The sequence below is a fragment of the Lygodium microphyllum genome, chromosome 20, assembly GCF_053477565.2.
Source record: "Lygodium microphyllum isolate KBCC chromosome 20, Lygodium_microphyllum_v1.1.10, whole genome shotgun sequence".
Taxonomy (NCBI): Eukaryota; Viridiplantae; Streptophyta; class Polypodiopsida; order Schizaeales; family Lygodiaceae; genus Lygodium; species Lygodium microphyllum.
The window spans coordinates 45,677,802-45,701,871 of record NC_141154.1 but is presented as its reverse complement, the minus strand read 5'-3'; the positions used below and the strand labels follow the sequence as shown (position 1 = coordinate 45,701,871).

The following is a 24,070-nucleotide window of genomic DNA, read 5'->3' as shown; positions in this document are numbered from 1 at the left end:
CTTTGAATGAGGCTCTAGATCTATGGGATGCTCAACCACCCTATTAGGAGGTAGTGCTGTGGGCACTTGGAAGAGGTCCTTGCACTCTTCTAGAAGAGTTTTCAATGATGAATTCTTTACTATTTTAGTGGACTGATCTGGGTTTTCTTTATTTAACTGCAATACAAAGATTTGGGACCGTTTCTTGAACTCCTTCTTGAGTTGTTTGCTGGTAATGAATTGAAATTCACTATCATTTTGAATTCCGTGCAAGTGAATGAGCTATCCCACACTGACAAACTCCATATACAGCAAGGAGAATTCCATGGTTATAGTGCCCAAAGTTTTCAGCCAATCACAACCCAAGACAATGTCTATAGGCCCCATTTCTAATGCAATTAAATCCACTTGCTATCCAAAATTTTCAACAAACTGAATATAAACAGCAGGGCATACTTGTGTGCTAATTTCTTCATCCCCATTGGCAACTTGCACCTTTAATGGTTGCTGTAAATCAGTGGGAAAACACTTCAGCTTATCCATGACTGCTCTGTTAATGAAACTATGAGTGCTACCACTGTCCACGAGTATAAACACATCCTTCCCATGAATTTGGCCCTTAATACTCAATGTATTAGGGCTTCTGGATCTTGTCCAAGCATCCATTGATATGGTATAAGTAGTGGTAGCATGTGTTTCAGCATGTGGTTCAATCTTTCTACCCACACTCCATGATAAATGGCCACCGGGGTCAAAAGGAAATGAATCAGCAGGATCAAAGAACTCTTCTTGAACAAACTCTTCATCAGCATCATCTGTTTCAGCAGTCATCATGAAAGCATGTGTATCTTCAGGGTCCTCCTCTGAGTCCTCAAATACCAACATGCTGTGAACCCGTGTCTTAGTATTTCTAAAAGCACATTTTGAAGCATGATCAGCTATATACTTCCCGCCACACTTAAAACAAAGCCCCTTTTCTTTTCTTTCTTTATACAAATCCATGGGAATGGGTCTTGAACTACCAAAGGCTGAAGCATTTTTATTTCTGTTGTCCCCTTGCCTATTATCCATTCTTGGGCTGTTTGCTGTCCTTAAATTGCCTTGTGGTCTTGAAGCATTAAAAGTAGGGTATGTGGGGATTTTGGAGTGCTGAATGACATGTTACCACCACCATAACTGGTCCCAAACTGCCCTGGCCTTACAGCACCTCTTTGTTGTCCAGAATATGACTGTATGTGTCCCCTTTGCTGCCCAAACATTGGCTAAGATGCCCCTCTTTGCTGTCCATACTGAAATGAAGCATCCCGACGATACTTGCGAGAGTACCTTTCAGCCAATTCAATAGCTTTGAACAAATCTGATGGGTCTTGAGCTGAAACATCAGTTGTTGAGAGTTGGGGATCCAGCCCATACACATACTTGTGTAATTTGGCATCATCACTAATAGACTCAACATACATGGTAAGGTTGAGGAACTGATTTGTATATTCTCTAACTGTAAGACCACGCTGTTCAAGGCCATACCATCGGCGAGCAAGCTTTTCTTTCTCCACCGGTGAGACAAATACTTGCACCATGAGTGCCTTGAATGCTTCCCATGAGTTTACTTGCTGATTTTCTCTTTTAATGTACCTTCACCATGTATGTGCAAATCCTTCCAAATGGATCGTTGCAAAATGGATCTTCTGGTCACCATTACAGGGTAGGATGTCAAAATAGTCCTCAAGCTTGGAGAGCCACTCTTCAAGTTCAGCTGGGGATGACGATTGACCATTGAATTTTGAAAAGACAATCTTGTCTCTCAGCTCTCTTTCATGATTAGGTGGCTGTCCCACATATCCAAACTGAGGTTGATCCATATGGCTACCCAAAAATGAACCATCGTTAGAGAAGTTTCTACCAAAAGATGGCTGAGCTCGTATAGATGGCATGGGGCCTTGTGATGACTGAAAATTTTCCCTCATTGCATTGTTCATGGGCTCCTCTTGTCTATGTGAAGGCTTTCCCTGTTCAAAAGTGCTGTTAGGAATGCCCATTCTCCCCAAAATGCCTTAAGAGCTCATATTTGCTGCATTCACTGGTGGAGCCGTCACTCGTTCAGCATGCATACCCGATCTATCTTCATGTTCCTTCCCTTTCATTTGAAATTCCATCCACTTAGTAATCTGGGCAGCAAGGGTGTCCATAGTGGTCTTCATCTGACCAATGCCTTCCATCAATTCTCTATGTCTCTCAGCGTGCCTTGTCTCATGCAAACTGAGGGTATTAGTGAGTGCACTGAGGCTATCCATGCCATGAGAATAATCTTCCTCTTCCACCTTAGGGTTAATTTCATCCCTCGGGGCACGTGCATCCCTTATTTGTTGCTGCAGCTAATCATTTGCCTTAGTTTTTCCCTTATTCCTTGCCATTGTTAGGTGCAGTCTGCTAGACCACCTGTCACTATTTTGCCTGTAACTTGAGCTAGGAAACTCCGATTGACCTAATTTTTTGTTCAAACTGGAGCCAAGGATGCCCTCTTCAAATTGAGCATAAGCATGTGCTCCCAGATTTTATACAGAAAATTTTGTAATAGGAAAAGTACTGCTGTACTATGCAGTCCAGCAACCTGTCTACACCTATAGGAGACCTGTTTTGACCTGTAAGTATTTTGTGGGGTCCCAATAGAGTTCCAAAACTGATCCAAGCCCTTAGTAGGACATGTGGGCACTCTGCAAGACCTACATCTCAATTCTTGAGAGTAGGTTTACCCCTGTAAATGCAACAAACTGCTTACAGCACCCTGTGAGAGTTAAGAAAAGGGTTACAATGGATTATCTTGTCAATGCATGACTGAGGGGTCATCCCACATGGGATAATGCATTGCTCAATCATCCAATTTCATTGTTTGTAGCCTTATCCCAGAACTAGGCATGTCATAAGCATCTCTTAGCACCATTTTTCCATGCATAGCCATCTCTCATACATCCCAAAGCATTGCATTCACTGCCACCGACTACATATGTATTCCCATGTCTGTAAATACATCCTCAATAGAATTTCCATACATTTGTAGCTAGTAATACTTCCATACATCAGTGCCAAGTCAATATTTCAGTTCTTCAAGTGAGAACCTACACCTGCAAGCAACTTGGGCTCCGGATCACCGGGAGGTGGGCAAAGTTCCCCTCGGGCCGGGTTGTGCACCCCTTCAGGGTCTTTAGTGGCAAGGGGGGTCACCCCTCTTTTGTCTTGCCACCTCGCCTGGCATCGGGCTTTTTCCTCACCCGGAGTATACATGGTAGACATTTATTATTTAAGCAATCAGCATGCTATGCAGGGTGGCTTGGAAATAATTCTTTTCATGAGGTGCATGAAATTGAATTGGGAATAAGGAGAGGGCTTACCAAGCAGTGACTCACTGCTAACTCACCTCATTTACAATGGATTTTCAGAGATTAATATTTGCTCAAGCAATCATCACAAGTCAAAAGGTTAGGGTGAGGCAATCAATGAATAGTAATAAGAATTTCCAGCATGGAATGGATCATCTTAAATGCAAGGAAGCCTAAGAGAATGATTGAAATTAAATTGACAGCATATAGGCATTGAAATCTGAAAGGAAATGCATGATTGACTACTTAAATCTCTTCCAACAATAGGCTTATTAGGCTCAGTAAGAGGATGAAATTAGAAGAGAGCTCAAGAGTCAATTGCCTCTTAAATTGGTGAAGGCGGCTAAGAATCAGTAGCCAATGTTCCCATGGTCAGTCTCCAATACTCCCAATAGCTCCATGATGATAATTTCAGCCAAGAATTAAGTCTTCAAGCTTGATTCTTCAATGGAGAAATGAAAGGTTGAACTCTAGTAGTTCTCAGCATGCCTTGAAGATCATGGAAGAAGAATGCTCCAAAATCTCACCCCATAATGTCTTCCCGTGCTCCATAGCTCTTCCCATTGAGTAAGCAAGCTCCATTGACGGTAAAGAATCCAATCTTGAAGCCACGGGACCCAATCTTGAAGGGAACTTGAAGAAGATGAAGGTCATGGTCCATGGCTATGGCTACCCCAAATGTCTAGCTTGCAATCTTGCTTCCATCTTCAAGTACGGGCCTCTAGATGCTTGCTTCTTCAAGGATTCATGTAGGTACAGGTTCCTGGGACCAAGAAAGGCAAAAGCCCTCAAGAATCAGTGTGAATGCTGAAGAAGAATCCATGGCTGTCCATGGCATGCACCTGTTAGGGTTTCAGAGGCTGAAGGATGCTCAAGAAGATGAAATGGTGACTTCCATCTTGCAAGAATCAACTGCCAGATGCTGAGGAAGAAGGCCAAGATGAAGCAGAGGCCTGGTATGCTGGTAATCTTGCTCAGTTAGCTACCTGAAATCTACGCCGCAAATTGCAGGCTGTGCACAGGAAGGAAGGAGGCAGCTCAGTCACATCAAATAGGTATTTAGAATGAAGCATAGGGCCCCCTGGAAGCTATAGTAGAAGGCATTTGATCACTGGGGATGGGAGGAAGAAGATCTCTACTGTTGTTCTCCTCCATGGAAGCTTGGCAGGAGCTTGAGAATGAAGAAAAAGAGGACTGCATATGAAAAGTAACCAGGACTAACTCTTTCCTACTTCTTGTGACCACTGTTTCTAAAATTTTACCTTCAAATTTGGCCCAAAATGACCCACGACCTACTAAATGTGGTGTTCCAGCCTCCAATCTTGGTCCAAGGACTCCATTAATGCTCATGACTGTTGTCCTCTTGGTCCTTGACATGTAGCTCTTCAGTGCTCCTCCATTTTTGTGCCTGTCAACTGTGTACCTGAAACCTCTTGAATTTTAAAACTGAAAATGATGGTAATAACAGAGCATGTAAAGTAACTAAATGGATCAGAACTAGAGCTCTGATACCACTTGTAATGAAGGAGACAGGAGAGAGAAGAAGAAGGAGAGAGAAAGAGAGTGCAGAAGAGAGAGAAAGATTGCAAGAAGAGAGAGAAAGAGAGTGATGAGGAGAGAGAAAGACTAGAAAAAGAGAGAGAAAGACAGAAATAGAGAGAAAGAAGCCATGAGAGCTTGGAGAAGGAGATGAAGATGAAAGGAGACTTGTATTAAAATCTAATAATGAAAAATCAAGTCCCTAACACCTTATATACTAGCCAGTGTAGCTAGTATTTCCCCATTATTAAATCCCCCTCTCTTACATACGAAACATGAGGTTAGGAGCATTGAGGGGAAGGCCTTGGGAAAGAGGTAGTGGGGGACCTATAGGTCAAACTAGTTAGGAAAATTTAAGAGGTGGAAGAGGAGAAAATGGGAGATGATATTTCAAAAGACCAATGGTGACTTGTTTTTCTTGAGGAGAGATAGATCACATAAGCACAAGTTGTCCTTATCCACCTAGAGCAGGAGGAGATATGCATCGTTTATCTCAAAAACTTTCGAATAGACAAAATGATTATGGAATTGAAATAGAAGACCATACCACATCCCAAGCAGCAAGACCAATGAAAGAAGAGAAAGGAAAATCAAAGTGAGGAAAACAAAACAATTGATGTGATACCTACTACCAAAAGTAGGGAGATGTCGAGAGAGATGAACCCGAGACTAGTAAGGAGATGTCGAGAGAGATGAACCCGAGACTAGTAAGGTTAGTAAAGAAAGAGGAAGAAAGATAAAGAAAGGAGAGAAGAAATAAGGAAATAAATCAAGAGCACCTAGGAAACATTATCATGCTTCTGACATTCCATTGCAGGAAGGGAAAAATGACTATGGCCTGAGATGAGATATGATGGGAAAGAAGGATGATATATCTTTTGCTCAGTTAATGGAGTTATGCCCTAGGATGAGAGGACTGTGGAAAAAATTAGTGAATTTAAAGGCTAGGGAAAGAAAGAGAGGAACATTGAGAGTTTTGAGTGTAGAGGAGTTATTGATATTTGTCCTATTGTTGATGTTTGGTATAAGAGTTAGAATATAGAGGAAGCATATCTTGATGGAAGAAAAACTACCAACTTCACCTCCACTTGTTGTAACATAGTCCCTTTCTTCTAAGCATTATCCATATCTAAGATCATCAATCAATGTAGAAATACAGTGTCCTTGAATGTAAAATTGAGTGAATGCTTACTTGTTGCGTAAAGTTTGGCCAATCATAATAATGATCAAACTAGTCATTGATCCCTTCACCTATAACTACTCTAACTATAATACCAAATAAACAATGATTGAACACATAACTTTCAAATATTCTTTGTGTCTTCAATAGATGTTTTCTTTAGATGTACTTGCTTGATTCCATGCAATGTGTCCTAACTAAAGACATGCTTTGAAAATGAACTCAGTGCTCCAGTCAATTATGTTTTGAAAATAAGTTTAAATTTGGAACCCATGCTATGCAATCATGCAATCAATGTAATACACAAAAAGATGAATGCACTCAAAAAATTATACCTAGCCTATCTAGAGGTACTAATGCATCTTGTAGGGTGCAAACATAGTTCCTTGAATATTTTATGATCCATAACCTCACCTACCAACTCTCAAAGAAAGAAAGAAATGTCGCACTCCACTCCTCCTTCCCAATTCTCATAAACTTTTGAGAAAATGATGTTGACTAAATAGAAAACCTATCTCACAATTGTAGGAGTCCTTCACAACCCTCAAACTCACCCAACTACCTTTCCACTCTCGTGTATGCAAAGAACTTGCATGCATAATGAAAGGTGCTCTCTCAAGTGCGCATGCATCTAAGGTTTGTTTATTGCATATAGCTACAGTAAGCATCATGTTGGTGCAAAGAGTGCATCTACCCAATCCATGGCATAAAAATAATTGAGAAAATCCAAGAGACAACCCTCGAGTGTAGTGTATCCGAAAGTGCAAGTGAAGTGCAAAGATATCCATAATCCATGTGAAGTGCAAGTGAAGTGTAAACCCATAATCCATGTGATGTGCAAAGATATCGGTTAGAAAGTTTACGTGATCTAAGATGTCCAATAGCACCAAACATGTCCAAAAAAACACCAATCTCGGTAGGACTATCAAGTTTTCAAGCTTAAAAAATTCAAAATAATGACACAAACAATTCCTACTCTAGACAAACGGAAGAAATATATCTAAAGTACAACAAGACAACTAGTCACACAAATAATTAAGCATAAAAATTCTTACCTTCAAGACATAAGTCTAAGGGTTTTAGTTTACACGTAAGCGCTTGACAACGCCACACTTGGATTTTAAATTTTCATGGGGCTCTCTTTTACAAAAATAATTCCTTATTGTCCGAAAATTGCATGTACTAAACAATTGCTCTATTTTCGCTTGTCTTGTTCTTCTATATTTTTTCTTTTAAAAAATCCCTTCTTTTGCATGCTTTCTTTGTTGCACCTTCTTAGATGAGGTTAACATTCTCCTTGCATCTATTATCTCTGTTTGATGCAACAATTAAAGCAAGTTTTCCCTACCATGCAAGTTTTATCAGTAACCTCACTCACAAACATTTTACTAGTACTTCATCGTAAAAATCACTTCATAAATAGGAAACATACAACATTGAACACATAACATGTTTGCACATAAACACATCTAAGTCAATATTCAAAACATTTTTAGGATTGAGGATTCCAGAAAGACTCATGAGATCAACTATCCACATTGCTTGAAATCAACAATTCCCTTTGTCGTTGTAAAATAGGCAAATACCTCGTCTCATGGCCTGCAAATAAAATGCACATGTTGCTTCCTATAGTTATTTCTATCCCCACAATGACACGACGTCACTCAAGCCCTCCACCTCATAATCTTTTTGAGAATTCTAGTGGCCACTTGGTGGTGGTATCGACAATATGGAATACACCTTGAGATGATTACCCATCAAGAGGGCATGGCATCCCGGGACCTCTTCAGCAGTTACTAATTCCTCTCTCTCTCTCTCTCTCTCTCTCTCTCTCTCTCTCTGCAACCTTCATGGGGAAGCTCTCTCTCTCTCCAACCTTCATGGGGAAGCTCTCTGGTGTAGAGGCCTGTTTGTGAGTCCGGTAGAGCAAGAATATACTGGGTGTTCCTCTGTAAGAGCTTTTGGGTCGACATCAAGCTCCTTTTGGATGCACAATTCTTCGGGCTATTGCTCTAGCTGAAGGAGGTTGACAAAGTCCGGACGATCATGGAGAGAGAGAGAGAGAGAGAGAGAGAGAGAGAGAGAGAGGTTCTCCTGACGTGAACGCACAGAACCATCTTCTTATTTCAGAAGGTGCAGAAAGGGGTTACAACTCTACAGGCCGAATATTTTATCAATAGGCCGATCAGCATACTTTAATACAAGCCGACTTCGGTCTTAGAGACTACTGCGCCTTTGCTCAAAATGGGCATCATGCAGCCGATTTTAGAGACTGATGCGCCTCACGAGGCCTCACCCAAACGAAGAAATCAACACTGAAACTCTACGAGCTAGTTATTCCTCCATACTCTCGAAGCTTACCTTCCAACGTTTGTTTCCTAGGTTCCTCTCGAGCAATAGACCCAATTGAGCGTCAGGGGAGAGCGGAGGAAGGCTTTCTGCGGGACATGACGGTTCCCTATGGTCTCATATGGCGCAAAAATTCTAGCTGTCCCGCTCCCGAGTGGAAATCTTGAAAGAGCTCCTGGTGTGGATGTTGCAGGAGCTAGCAGCTGCTATGGTCAAGGAGGTGGTGGTTCGCAAGGTGCATCTTCGGAAAGAAGCAGACAGCGGCTATCGACCAGGATGTCCAAATGGTCAAATAGCTGGTTGTTCGAAAGGTGCACGTTCGGAAAGAAGCGGACATCCTCCAAGCGGATGCGGCCACCAACCAGGATGTCCAAATGGTTGTGGAGCTCAATGCGGAGGAGGTCACGATGACGACAAGCAGCCAGACGGCCTTGTAGCTCAGCGATAAGAAAAGCAGGAAGAAAATGTATAGTTGTGGGTCATCAAGGTATGGATCATTGCAAACTTATGTTTGCCAATCGTGCGCTCGTCTTCGTCGTGGTCCCCGTCCCCGTTCCCGTCCCCCTATTGAATTCATGAGAAACTAGATTAAATACAACTAGCGTTCCGAACGCTATTGGCGTGAGAGAAGTGAAGATACACAAATCACACTACAAAGTTTAAGTGTATCCAAGCATTACATACACACTCTCACTATTAATAACCCACACAAGGGAAGCAAAGCCCGAAACTAAAGTTTGTTCTAGATATTGCCAATAACTTTGTACCACAAATTCAAGTATTAATAAATCACAAAATGTCATTCCTTGATTGTGCCAATACATTTGCATCTAAATGTTACAAAAATTTTAAAACTTCCTATGGGGCTTAACCAAAATGACACTTTTTTTTCTTTGAGAAATCACTAGGAAAATTTTCATTTTCCAATACAACATGGCTAGGCGAAACAAGCCCCATTGCCACTCTTCGTCTTGGTGATGGTACAGGGGATGTCATAGTCTTTCTTCTCTTTCTTGCACCTAAAATTTTAGAAACTCACAACGTAAACGTAAATACATCTAACAATCGACAAAGATTACTTAACATTAGAACAACAATACCTGGCCTAACATCCACAAACCACTCGGTAGGCATTGTCATAGCTTGATGTAGTGTCACAAAACAATTGAGGTCTTTAGATTTATACGCCAACCATTCCCTTGGTATTCTATCAGTGCGAGATCGTCGAAACCTCTTATTCTGTTGTTCAGCTTTACCCATATGCACTCGAAAACACTGACTATACCCACAATGTCTTCCTCCCTTCCCTTGTCTATACCTCTCCTCTGTTTGCGACGCTCTCCCACACCATTTTTATATCTCTCTTTGTCTTTTCACACACACACACACACACACACACACACACTCTCTCTCTCTCTCTCTCTCTCTCTCTCTCTCTCTCGTATACACATGCATAAAAGGATAGACATGCATTTGCATTTAGGTCTATAGAGACTCATATATGTATGTAATGCCTTTTATGCATCAGACTTGTCAACTTTACCCATACTTACTTTGCATGATATCTAGAACGAAATATTTTGCATCCTTGAGTGTAAGAAATCACATGCTTGCTTACTATCTTCTCTCAATCTCGAATCTCTCTCACTATTTTTTGCCTCTTCCTCCCTCTCCCTACCCCTTTTCACCCTCCTCCTCCATCTGTGACTCTTCTCTCGTATATTTGTTACCCGTCTCTCTTTCTTGCATCCATCTTTCTCATTCCCTCTCTCCTTCCTTTTTATCTCTCTTCTCCCTCCACAACCTCTATCTCTTCCTCCCTCCCCCCTTTTCACCTCTCCCTCCCTCCCCTCTTTTATGCCTCTCCTCTACTTGCAACCCCTCTATCTCTCACCCCTTTTACAGCTCTCCCCTCTCTATTCACACTCACTCACTCGCTCTCTTCCTCCCTCTTCCTCTCTTGTCCTCTCTCTTACTCTCTCTCTTACACGAATGTACAAAAGGCCAGACATGCATTTGCATCTAGCAGTGATGCCAGGAGACATATTACACGGTGGATTCCGTGAGGTTTTACGGTGGATTCCGTAAACTTTTATTACCGGGGCTCATACACAAAGTGGATTCTTTGTGCGAGAAGTCGATGGGGACGCCTATCCTTTTCGGGCGTTTTGTTAATTTAGTGTGTACATGGGTGATTCCATAGCGGGTGATTTCGCAAAATACATATTTAAATTAATAAACGTTTATGAGTTTAGAGTGCGCACTCGTGATAAATTAAGGTTAGGATTGATTTCTAACCAATTGATTTATTTATGTAGCTGAAGATTGCTAGGTATTCACTTTTATCGGTTTAATTGTATTATTTTACTAACGATTGTGAATGCTTCAATTGATGTGTAGAGATAGCAGCAGTGGTGGAGGAAAGCATTGGAGGATAGCGTGTATTCGAGTTATCACCTATTATTTGATGGGCGCATACCTTAGGCATGTCGCCTATATTTTATCGCGCCTATTTATTAAGGCGTTGGATATTTATTTATCATTTTTGTATGCGCATGGGTGCACGATTAAGATATTTGTATTTGGACATTGTATTGGGTATGCCTGACTTCTTGGGTGTCCACCCATTAGCTTTATTTCTATTTGGCACTAAAGCAAACTCAAAAGCCAAAAGCGTGCTATTTTGTAATTTGGGCTATTATTTGAGCTTGAAGATGATTAATACATAAAATACATGCTTTGTGGAGCGTTCACACAAGGCATGGGGAGAGATTGCACCCAATTGGTCTCTTGTTCAAGTCGTGCAAGTCTTTTACATTGATTTGAGTGCAAAAAGTAGATTCTTTTGTTCTTGGGGACCTTCTGATGCTCACTACGCGTGCTTACGGCATTCAATCTGTACACCAGTGGTATCAGAGCGAAGCTGAGATCGAGAGCTTCCAATCGCTACCCATCTTGCGCGAAGGCAGAGCTCCTGGAATGATCGAGCTCTACAGTCAGTTTCATTGAGAACGGTCGATACGGGTGGATTCCTGGCGGTCAAGAACCTCTGTCTACAGTCTCTGATCGCGAAGGACCGGCCTGAGGAAGCGGAGGATCATGTCAATATCTTCTTCATCAAGTCGTTTTGTAATAAAAAACATATAAGCTCCCATAACTTTCAAAAGTTTAAGCTTAAGTTAAAAGCTTAAGTAAGCTTAAAAAGCTTATTTAAGAGCTTAAAGCCCACAAAATCGACGTTTGGTAACTCGGCATGTCCTCATATGATTCGCGGCGGAGAAAATGGGCCCCCCCTAAAAAATCGACGACGACAGCAGATTAGTTATAAGCCTAATCAACTAAGCCACTAAGATTCCTAATCTCCTAAGTTCCGCAAGTCTTCAAAGTTTGCAAGTTCTGCAAGTTCAAAATTACCTACCCTGCAAGTCCTGCAAGTCCGCAGAGATCAAAATTGACTTATTTCAATTACTCCCATAAGGACTATTCCTGCGTAGATGCATAAAACTACAAAATTGTTCCCTGGAAAACTCTATTCGCATACGCAGACTTGCTGAACCAGTTTTAGCACACGGAGAAGGTCATACGCAGATTTTACAAAGACTATAAATTCCGCAACCGCAAAAGACGAAGACCATGAAAGCCAAACAAAAATCTATAAGCCTTGTATATCCGACTTTAAGCTACGCTCATCCCGCTAATTGGATTTTGAGATTGTGAGGTCTTTTGGATTTTTACAGGATGATAGAACAAAATATGGATGATTTAATGGCTGAAGGCGATCTTCCCGAACCTACGATGGAACACAAATTGGATTTAATTATGATGCAGCTTGATGAAAAATGAAGAGCTCGACAAGCTTTGCAAGTTCAATTGGCCAATTTGCAATGATCTACCACCGACAAAGATGGACCACAACCCGAAGATCTTATCCGACGAACCATCGATGCGACTCTCGAAGCTCAATCCATCCGCAAAGAAACAAAGATAAGTAAAAGAAATTTCAAATTTCGTACTTTCAATGGAACTCGAGATGGAAAGACTGTCTTTGCATTCATCAGTCAGTTTGATGATTACTTTCATGAAGAGACATACGCTGAAAAAGATAAAATTAAATGTGTCACTAATCACTTAGTCGATCGAGCATCTCTTTGGTGGACCATGGTTCGTAAGAGTATTGAATGTCCCACTACCTGGGAGAATTTCAAAAAGAAGTTTATGCAGAATTTCCTTCCTTCTCAATTCCATGAAAAAGCCATAAAGCAATGGGATCTTCTTCAGCAAAGAGATCATGAGCCTATTTCCTAGTACACCGAATGTTTTTGGAATGCCCTACTGCAACTCCGAATGCTTGAAGACGTACCTGAAGCGACTCACAAGCGTAAATTTATGTCTGGATTACTTGGACATTACTATGCCGAAGTCAATATGTTCAAGCTTGCAACCCTTGAAGATGCAATTTCTTTGGCTCATGACACTGAAGTCAAGATTCGAGGAAGAGACAAGCGTCCACAACAATTTCAAGCAAATGGTAACTATGGTTCCAAGAAATTCAATTCAAATTTTAGAAGATTCAATCAAAGTCGTTTTCTTCCATCATCTTTCCGTAAGTCTTGGACAAAACCACCTGCTTTGCCATCAAATACCAATCAAAACCCTAAGCCATCCTGACAGCCAAATCCTAATATTCGTAGACTTCCTGTCATTGCCAACAATGTATCCAAAACTAAACCTATAGTGTGTTACAAATGCCATCAACCTGGACATCTAGCAGCCAATTGCCATTCGAAGAAACCACCTGTCCATATCAATTATCTTGGAGCAATGGAAGAAGAAGAACGTGAGGAAATGCTTGACTTTACAGAAGATGATGACGACATTACTACTACTTCAGATACTTTGCTAGGTATGCCAACTCCACATTCTTTGTTGACAATGAAATGTTTAGTGTATGAAAAAGAAAAAATTATTTTGCATGATGATGGTAGTACACATGATTTTATTTCTGCAAAGTTAGTGAAAGAATTGAAATTAAAAACTATTCCTACGCATTATCACATTAAAGCAGCATTCTTAGGCACAAGATATAATCGAACACAAGAGGTGCATGATTTAGGAATTCAAATTGGCGAATACACTGAACGAAGGAATTTCTTAGTTATACCTTTACAGTCCAGTGATATTATCCTAGGTATACCTTGGCGTCATCAACATAATCCTGACATAGATTATTCCACGCATTCAATTAAAATTTATTTTCAAGGAAAACAAATCACATTGCATGGTATGCACGCTTCTAACAATTTTCCACTGCTTACTCATACTCAAGCTAAACGTGCATTATGTAAAAGTAGTAAATCTTATTTAATTTGGGTGAATGAACTTCAAGCTAAAGAAAAACATATGCATCCTAGGCATAAAGAATTCCTTACACAATTTAAAGATTGTTTTACTGAAGATTTACCACCTGGACTACCTCCTTCATGTCTTGAAAATCACAAAATAGATTTAATTCCTGGTACACAATCACCATGTAAAGCACCATATAGACATAACCAGATTGAACATAAAGAAATTCAAAATCAAGTAGAGGAATTATTAAACAGAGGATTAATTAGACCTAGTAGTTCTCCATTTGGTGCACCAGTTTTATTGGTAAAGAAGAAAAATAATATTTATTGCATGTGCATTGATTATCGTGCCCTGAATAAAATTACAGTTAAGAATAGATATCCAATTCCTAGGGTAGATGATCTTATGGATAAACTACAAGGTTCTACCATATTTAGTAAGATAGATCTTAAATCTGGTTATCATCAAGTGAGATTAGATAAATCTGATATATTCAAAACTGCATTTAGAACACAATTTGGACATTATGAATTTCTAGCGATGCCTTTTGGATTGACTAATGCACCTGCTACATTTAGTCGAATGATGAATCACATATTCTTGAAATATCAACATTGTGTTATAGTATTCTTTGATGATATCTTGGTATTCAGTAAAAATGAGAATGAGCATTATGAACATCTGTCTTTAGTTTTCAAGTTGTTAAAAGATAATCAATTGTATGCTAATCCAGAAAAGAGTGAATTCTTTCAAACAGAAATTGAATATCTAGGTCATATTGTTTCATCAGAAGGTATTAAGGTTGACCCTAAGAAGATAAGATTATGTGTTACAGTTCCATTTAGATATTTTGTTTTGAATGAGATTCATTGTCCTCTATATCAAGGTCATAGAGGTATTATATCTACCTTGCGTACATTGACTGAAGTTTTTTATTGGCCACATATAGACACTGATGTATCTAACTTTGTTTCTGAATGTTTAGTTTGTCAAAGAGTTAAGAGACATCATGGTAAACAGTATGGTTTACTTATGCCTTTATCTATTCCATCAAGACCATATGAACAAATTTCTATGGATTTTATTACTGGTTTACCTAACACTAAAGCTAACCATGATATGATTTGGATTGTTGTAGACAGGTTTAGTAAACAAGCATATTTCATTCCATGCAAGAAAACTTTAACAACATCTCAGGCAGCACAATTGTTTTTGAAAACTGTTTTCACTAATCATGGATTACCAAAAGTTATTATTTCTGATCGTGATTCTAGATTTTGTAATAATTTTTGGATTACTTTGTTTGCTAACTTAGGAACAAAGATTGATTTCTCATTTGCATTTCATCCTGAAACAAATGGTCAAACAGAAGCTACTAACAGTACTATTTTAGATCTTTTACGTGCTTACACTATTTCAAAACCACATACATGGGATACACATCTACATTTACTTCAGTTTGCATATAACAATACACTACACACAGCTATAAAGAAAGCACCGTTTGAAGTGATTTATGGTTATAGATTGTCTACACCTGTTGCATCTTTATCAAATAAAATTCAGAGTGCTGATGATATTGCTAACATGCACGCTACTATTTTTGATGAAGTTAAAGATATGATTGCCAAAGCCCAGCAACCAATCATATACAAAGCAAGCCAATAAGAAAAGACAGGCCATGAATTTCAAAGTTGATGACTATGTTTGGTTAAGAATAGAAAAACGTGGATTACAAAGTGTAGATAAACACCCAGTTGTGAAATTAGCACCTAGATTCTATGGACCATTTAAGATCATTCACAAAATCAATGACAATGCATTTAAGTTAGAACTACCACCACATTGGAAAATTCACAACACCTTTCATATTAGTTTATTACGACCATTTAGAGGCCAATTACATGTACACCCTGTTTATGAAAACCCACCTTTGTTAGATGAAGAGACTGAAATCCTTGAGCTTGAAGCTATTATAGATACTGACTTTATGACCACTAGAACTGGCCGTAGATATTTTAGATATTTGGTCAAGTTTAAAAACCATCCTGTTGAAGAGGCCCAATGGATGCAAGCTAGAGACTTAAATGCTTTCCCCACTCTGTTAGCTCCACATTGAGCTAATAGCAATTGAGGACAATTGCTATCCCACCTCGGGGGTATGATGCCAGGAGGCATATTACACGGTGGATTTCGTGAGGTTTTACGGTGGATTCCGTAAACTTTTATTACCGGGGCTCATACACAAAGTGGATTCTTTGTGCGAGAAGTCGATGGGGACACCTATCCTTTTCGAGCGTTTTGTTAATTTAGTGTGTACATGGGTGACTCCATAGCGGGTGATTCCGTAAAATACATATTTAAATTAATAAACGTTTATGAGTTTAGAGTGCGCACTCGTGATAAATTAAGGTTAGGATTGATTTCTAACCAATTGATTTATTTATGTAGCTGAAGATTGCTAGGTATTCACTTTTGTCAGTTTAATTGTATTATTTTACTAACGATTGTGAATGCTTCAGTTGATGTGTAGAGATAGCAGCAGTGGCGGAGGAAAGCATTGGAGGATAGCGTGTATTTGAGTTATCACCTATATTTTGATGGGCGCATACCTTAGGCATGGCGCCTATATTTTGTCGCGCCTATTTATTAAGGCGTTGGATATTTATTTATTATTTTTGTATGCACATGGGCGCACGATTAAGATATTTGTATTTGGACATTGTATTGGGTATGCCTGACTTCTTAGGCGCCCGCCCATTAGCTTTATTTCTATTTGGCACTAAAGCAAACTCAAAAGCCAAAAGCGTGCTATTTTGTAATTTGGGCTATTATTTGAGCTTGAAGATGATTAATACATAAAATACATGCTTTGTGGAGTGCTCACACAAGGCATGGGGAGAGATTGTACCCAATTGGTCTCTTGTTCATGTTGTGCAAGTCTTCTACATTGATTTGAGTGCAAAAAGTAGAGTTCTTTTGTTCTTGGGGACCTTCTGATGCTCACTACATGCGCTTATGGCATTTGATCTATGCACCAAGTAGTACATAGACTCATATATACATGCAATGACCATGCACCAAACTTGTAAACTTGCATCTATACTTGCTCTACACAACAGTTAGAAGTAGCTCTACATGATCCTTGGATGTTACAAAGAGAAATAACATTGCTACGTTGAAACGATGTCAAAGAGATCGTGCAAGAGCTGCAGAACACTGGGTTCAAGGTACAGCAAGATATGAAGCTAACAAGAAAATCTCAATATTTGACGCCAAAGATCACTATAATGCTTGTCAAGTACTTTTCAAGAGAAGAGTTAAAATAAATGTCAAAGTATGACAATCTGTCCATTGATTTACAATAACCATTCGAGCTTGGTTTTCAGGGCATCAAATAATACATTCAGATTCAGGACTTAGTCTTATATAGCTTGATCAAACTTCAGGTTCAACGGATAAGGCATAAGATAAGTGCATGCATAGGTTCCAGACATGTATACTGCTCAAGTCAGCAACAAATTGAAACTTATTGTAGAGAGATACAATTCATAATGGCATATAGGGCACACTCTTGTATCTACCTCATCAGAACTTGAAAGGTGCCAAACCAGTCCAACCATTATTATGGGTGTTAATGGATCCACTGATAGCCTCAAATTTGATTGTCTTACAAAGATCAGTGACCAGTTACATTTATCATCTGATTCACATGTGACTGGAACAGCATTCTTCATCCATGTGGAGTATACATCTTAACACAATCGTCCAGTGGAACTCCTGCAAATTTCAAGGATTGACATACTCTTGACTCCATTTTACACAGCTCTCTGGAGTTGTTGGCGTCCACTTGAAAAGAATTCGTTGATTCTTTTTCAAATTGAGGTAGTCTACCTCCTCTGGGTCGAGTGTAATCAGACAGAAAGTTTCTACTGGACCATCAGAAGGGTTTAATTGGGCCTCAGACACAAGACTGTTCTCTAACAATGAAATTGCTGGTGAAGGACCAATAAACAACAAATTTCGCCTCTGGGATTATGATGAAAATCCTCGATCTTCTTGCTTCGATGCACAGTTGTAAACTGGTCCATGTCCATACCTTTCACAAAACCTCTAAAGACAACCGTCTTTTTGGCAGGACTTCCATCCGGCCTCACAGTTGCCAGCTGAAAGTAGGAGGAGTGCTTCAGATGGGAACTGGCTTTCAAGGAGCTCGACAGCAGCTGCCTCCATGGAGCCACCTCCGCCATTCTTTCGCAGAGTTATCTCCATCAGTACATGATTAGATACTCAGCAGTTGTGTTGTCAGAAGATTAGAAGCAGATACTGCTCCGAATAAAGTTTTATGGAGGCCCAACCTCAAGAAACTTGTGATGAGCTACAGAAGAACGTGTGCCTTCAGTAAGGACCGTCTTTTCCTCTCAAAGCACGCTGCAGGCTGAACACTCCGCCCTGTCCACTATTCAGAGTCCACTTTTCTGTTTGACAGGCAGTAAGCTGACGAAGCAATTTTTCTAAAGTTGATTGAGAACTCCTTGGAGACACACATGAAGGATCAGTCATCAAAACTGCTGTATTGACTGCATCAGCAACCGTTTCCCTTTTCCCTTGTTTCAGCAAATACCCTACTGGAGATTCAGCAGGATGCTCATAGGCCAATAAAGCAATTCAGTCCTGGAGGAGGTTCTCATAAAGACCTGCTTCGTAAAACCGTGCAAGCTCTGTTTGAGAATAGGTAACTGCTGCACAAATGCTACGTATGGCGCACAGCTTGAGGGAGAGGGCTATGTCCCGCAGCTCCATTGGTAAGTGTGTGTGCTTCCAGGAAAGGACAATTGCCCGTCTGAGGTGTTGATTGTGATCATCGTCCACACATCAAAGTCAAATTTTGAAGATCAATTTTCCTGATAAGGATCGTATAGCCATGGGTAAAACAGAGTAGCCCTCTTAGTCAATGTTTTCATCAATAAGATCCACACGACCTGGAGCTCGAGCCCAAACCTTCCAGGGGGGGGCGCAGAGTAGTGTTGAACGTATTTTTCCCAAGACAATTGGGAGAAGCGGCCGAGAGCCTTTTCTAATTGGGGCCCTTCTTTTTTTCTATACACAGGCTCCCTCCCCTCTCCAATCCTCTGCTCCTATGTCCTCCTTTTCCAAGAATAACAACCGCCATTTCAAAAATAGCTCTCCCATTTTGAGCACGGGGAGGTCCTCAATTTTCTGAACTTTTTCCCCCCCCCTTTAGCCATACAAATCCTCCTTTTCCCCCTCTTTTTGCCATACGAATATTTATCCACTATCTTTAGCTCCCTATCTTTCCATTTGTGAATTCCTCCTTTAATGCATAGCGACCATCCATACGAACGGCCTCGTTTGGACAGTATATCATAGTCTCAACAAAATCAGGGACCTTTTCACTAGAGTCTTGATTACCATCTGGTTCAGTGAAGGACTCATTGTAAGCTTGCCCCAAGTCTCGGATGCTCCCACGAACAGGACGGTCTACAAAGGGTAGGATAGGTTTTCCTTCCTATTACAAGCATCGAATATGCAATACATTTAAGGGAATATATACATACATTGAATGTAGTTTATTAAAATGCGCCACACAAACGATGGATCACACGCAGAAATTAACACAAATGCACAACAAAAATGGAGGTGTTCACGACTCAGATGCGCAGCATCACGACATCCACCCCCTCTAAACCTGCGCATCCTCCGGATGTGCCAACTATCCAGGATCATTCAAGTCCACAAACAGGTCAAGTTCATCTTCTGATTCTAGCGGACCTGTTTCTCCATCGGCTCCATCTTCTATGTCCTCTGTTTCTTCAACATGTCTTTCTCCTACCTGCTCATCTTCTGTCAATGCTTCAAGCTCATATTCTTCATCTTCTCTTCTCTTAAAAATCTTGACTCGTTTTCCAGCAATAGGCACCCTCAATAATGTACCATCTAATTCAGCCAGCTCATAGGTTCCATTGTCGAAAACCTTTTTCACTTCATACGGTCCAAACCATCTTTGAACCATTTTTCTCATGCTACTATGCTGATTTTCTAGACTACTGTCGTAGACTAGAACCCAATCCCCTTCCTTTATGACTCTAGGCCTCAAGCGATGCCTTAAATCAAACCTGTCCTTATTTCTGAGACGGGCTGCCTTCAAACGGTCAACAGCTAGCTGCACATCTTCCGTCCTTCTCTCTAGTTGACGAATCCGAAGGGCTAACAGCTCTTCCCTTGATAAATGCTCATGCCAAGGAAGAACACTCCAAGTGAGAGCACAAATTTCAGTAGGCATGACAGGTTTTTGCCCATACATCAACTCCGCAGGCATGTATCCAGTAGTCACACTATGTGTAGAGCGATCAGCCCATAATGCAAAAGGTAGTAATCTCGGCCAATCTCCAATCCGACCTCTACAAGCTTTTGCCAATGCTTTAACTATTGGCGGATGTCCTCTTTCACTTTTGCCATTTCCCTCTGGATTATAGGCAGTAGTAAGAGCCAATTTAATCCCAAGCCGTGAGAAGAATTCTCTAGCTTCATCAGCATTTAGCTCTCCACGATCAGCTGTAATCTTGCCTATACATCCATACCTGCAAAATATTTCTTCCAACAAGAATTTACATACTGTAGTGGTGGTCTTCGTCCGCAACGGTCTACCTTCAACATAGTTTGTAAGATCCTCCCTAGCCAAGACAAGATATCTCATCTGCCAAAGTCCCACTGGCAAAGTAACCAAGTCTATCACCCACTTGTAATGCATACATAGTGGATAAGTCGGATGTAACTCATCACGATGTCGCACTATAGAGTAAAGCTGGCAATCCCTGCAAGTCTCCACAAAGTGAGAAACATCTTTATACATCCCTTTCCACCAGTATCTTTCTTTGATTTTTTCATAGGTAGCCCATACACCTCTATGTCCTGCCCATGAGCTCTCATGAAACTCTCGCATAATCTGTATTTGCATCGCTACATCACAAACTACTCTCAAGGGCAAGCCTCCTCTCTTCTTTGGATGCTTCCAAAGAAAACCATCCTTCAAGAAATACCCATAAGCCTTCCTTCTGATTTTCTTGAATTCATCATCTGTCCAATCAGCTCTTCGAGTCAATGAACTTAGATACTGTCCAATTTGCAGCCACTCATCAACATAAAGTTCTTCAATAAAAGCTTCAACAGTAGATACATGACAATCATGAGTAAGGACAGAAGTAGCAAACTCTGTCTCATCATCTTCTGCAAGCATTGACTCCTCATCCTCATATCTCGCTCTAGAAAGCATGTCAGCAACTGGATTATCTTTCCCTGCTATGTGTCGAAATTCTGGATTCAATGATTTGATATAGGCAATCCACCGAAGCATCGCTATATCTGGAGTCGAGCAACTAGTAATCATCCCAAGCAAAGGTAAGCAATCTGTTTCCACAATAACTGATGCTCCAATGAAATACCCTTTATCACACTTCAATGCAGTGACTACTCCCCACAACTCTCTTTTGATCTGCGGATATCTCCTTTGTCGCTCATTAAGAACTTTAGCTCCAAAGCGGATAGCATACCTATTTCCATCACCATCATCCTGTCCCACAGCCCAACCTATACCAATAGGGCTAGTATCACCTGTCAACATGATAGGCCGTCCACACTGATAATCTGCCTTGCGTAGAGTAGGAGCTGATTGCAACAGCTTCTTGAGCTTACGCATGGCTTTTGAATGCTTCTCATCCCAATGAAATTTCTGCCCCTTTCGAAGCAGCTGATAGAGAACATCTGCAATATGAGCAAAATGAGGAATCCAAATCATGTAAAATACACAAGCTCCCACAAATCTCCGCACCTCTGAAGTAGTCGAGCAATACTCTGCAATCCTGTTTATGGCATCCACCTTTGCAGGAGAAGGCTTTCTGCCATAATATCCAACCATATGCCCAACTATGATGACTTCATTAACAGCAAAGACAGATTTTAGCCCTGAAAGTGTCAAATTTACCTCCTCTAATCGTGTCAAAATTTGCTCACAAGCAATCAAGTGATCAGCCACAAACTGTCTACATCCACCCAAATCAAGACTTTCATTCTTTTCTTCTTCTGCACAACCCTTAATAGGCACATCATCTAGAAAAGGCATGGTATACTGCGGAATATAGTCTCGAAGAACTCTATGCATAGCATTCATCATATGAGCAACTGAGTTTGTAGCACCTTGAGGTAAGGTACACATCCTCACAAGACCAATAGGTGTCCGCATAGTAGTAATATCCCTGCTTTCCAAGGCAAGCTGAAACTGATCATAACCTGAATACAAGTCACCTAGTGAATAGATGGCTCGTCCTGCAAAAGCTTCAGCAAATTCATCCACAACTGGACCTGTTCCCACATTCCTGATTGTCACCTTGTTCACGGGCTGCATATCCTGAATAAATCTCAAAGTACCATTCTTCTTTGGTACAGTAAACCACCTGTTAGAATAGGGTGCAGAAGAGGGCTCCAAAATCCCCATTTTAATCTTCTCATTCAGCAACTCTATCAGCTTTGGCAAGTGTGCTTTAGGCACAGGTATAGGACGAATATTCCATGGTACATGAGGAACAGTGAAGATGACCATAGGTGCAACCAATTCGGGACTAATGCAGCCAATTTCATGTGGAAAGAAAGCAAATGCCTTACCATGACGTCCAAGCATCTCTCTAAAATATTCTTTTTCCACTGGAAGCAAAAAATCTTCATTTCCAATCTTCAATTCTGCAAGAGTTTCAGCTGTAAACTTATGTCCAATATTTGCAGGATCCCTCAACATAGGCTGCTTCATAGCTTTTTCAATCTGCTCATCACTATCAGAAGGAAGCGGGCCTGCAACCGGCTTAACCTTCTTATCAACTGTTTTATACTTCGTGTCAACCTTGGCATCATTCAAGCATTCTTTCCTTTGCTGCAATTTCTGCAAATTTTCAGCATCTTTCAACTCTGTTGGCTGAAAAATTTCAGCCTTTAGCTCTATGGACTGCATGGGTGCAGTCTGAAACTTTGTATGCAGAAATTTTTCTGCATTCAACTCTGTTGGCTGAAAAATTTCAGCCTTTAGCTCTATGGACTGCATGGGTGCAGCCTGAAACTCTGTATGCAGAAATTTTTCTGCATTCAACTCTGTTGGCTGAAAAATTTCAGCCTTCTACAATTCTGTTAGCTGATCAAGATCAGCCATAAATTCAGTTTGCTGAGTTTTCTCAGCCTCTAACTCTGTTTGCAGCATAAAACCAGAAATTTCCTGAAACATATCTAAGGTTTGCACAGGTATGATCTTTGAACCCTTGCATGCATCAGTTTTCAGCATTGTTCTCATCTCAAGCAATGTATCTGCATAGGACATCCCTTCATACAATCCATCCACATGCTCTTCTGCTTGCAAAATACCTGCATTCTTCAACTCTTTCTCCTTTCGACCAATGTACTGCCTGGCAGCTCTAGGCAAATCTGAAATTTTCTGATAACTTACCGAACTATCTGAAGTAAATCCAACAAAGTTATTGGAGAAAGACTGACTGCCAGGAGGCGAGATCTCCTCTTTTCTCCGCTCCGTACCACTGGCGTCTCGCAAGACAGCGGTACCTAATGAAAATCCAACTCCTTCGCAGGTAGTGGTGCCTCACGCAAGGAGTCCCTGTTTCTCGGATGATTTACCCCAACAGTCATAAACTGAACAGCTCGCATACCATCTTTACTGCGTATCCGCGCATAAGCTGATCCATCATCCATCACTTTTGTTTCCATTCTTGCTTCTGTAATGAAAGGCTGTCCAAGAATAATCGGATAAGAGCATGAATCCTGAACAAAGCAATGATAATCCTCCTCAACATTACCAATGGAAATTCTGATACTCGGACAAGCAGCATACATATCACCAGAAGTATTATTGGCGGCTCTCATGCGCCAGCCATGCTCTGCGTCCATAGGCCACTTGCCACTCTCATAAACACCTCGAGCAATGAGATTAATCTCAGAACCATGATCAACTAAAGCAATCAAGGGAATTTGTTTCTCTCCAATCCTTACCACTGTCTCAGTGGTTGCTCTAGCCCAATGACTTCGTGAAAAATGGCTGCGAGGAATAAGAATAGGGGTCTCATCATCTTCATACTGCATAGGCTGCACTATTTTCTCCAATTGCGGATTAACAGAAGCATTCTCAACCATCACTGCATCATCATGCTCTTCTCCAAGAGCTCCATGCCACAATCCCTGTAAAGCAGGTCCTTCCATCGCATGCCGTTTCCTCCGCAAAAGATCCTGC

At 40.7% G+C, this 24,070-nt stretch overlaps 1 pseudogene; it reads right to left on the bottom strand.

The window, feature by feature from the left end:
• Positions 1–17,555: 17,555 nt before the first annotated feature.
• LOC148018879 (pyridoxine/pyridoxamine 5'-phosphate oxidase 2 pseudogene) lies at positions 17,556–18,020 on the bottom strand (annotated as a pseudogene).
• Positions 18,021–24,070: the final 6,050 nt, after the last annotated feature.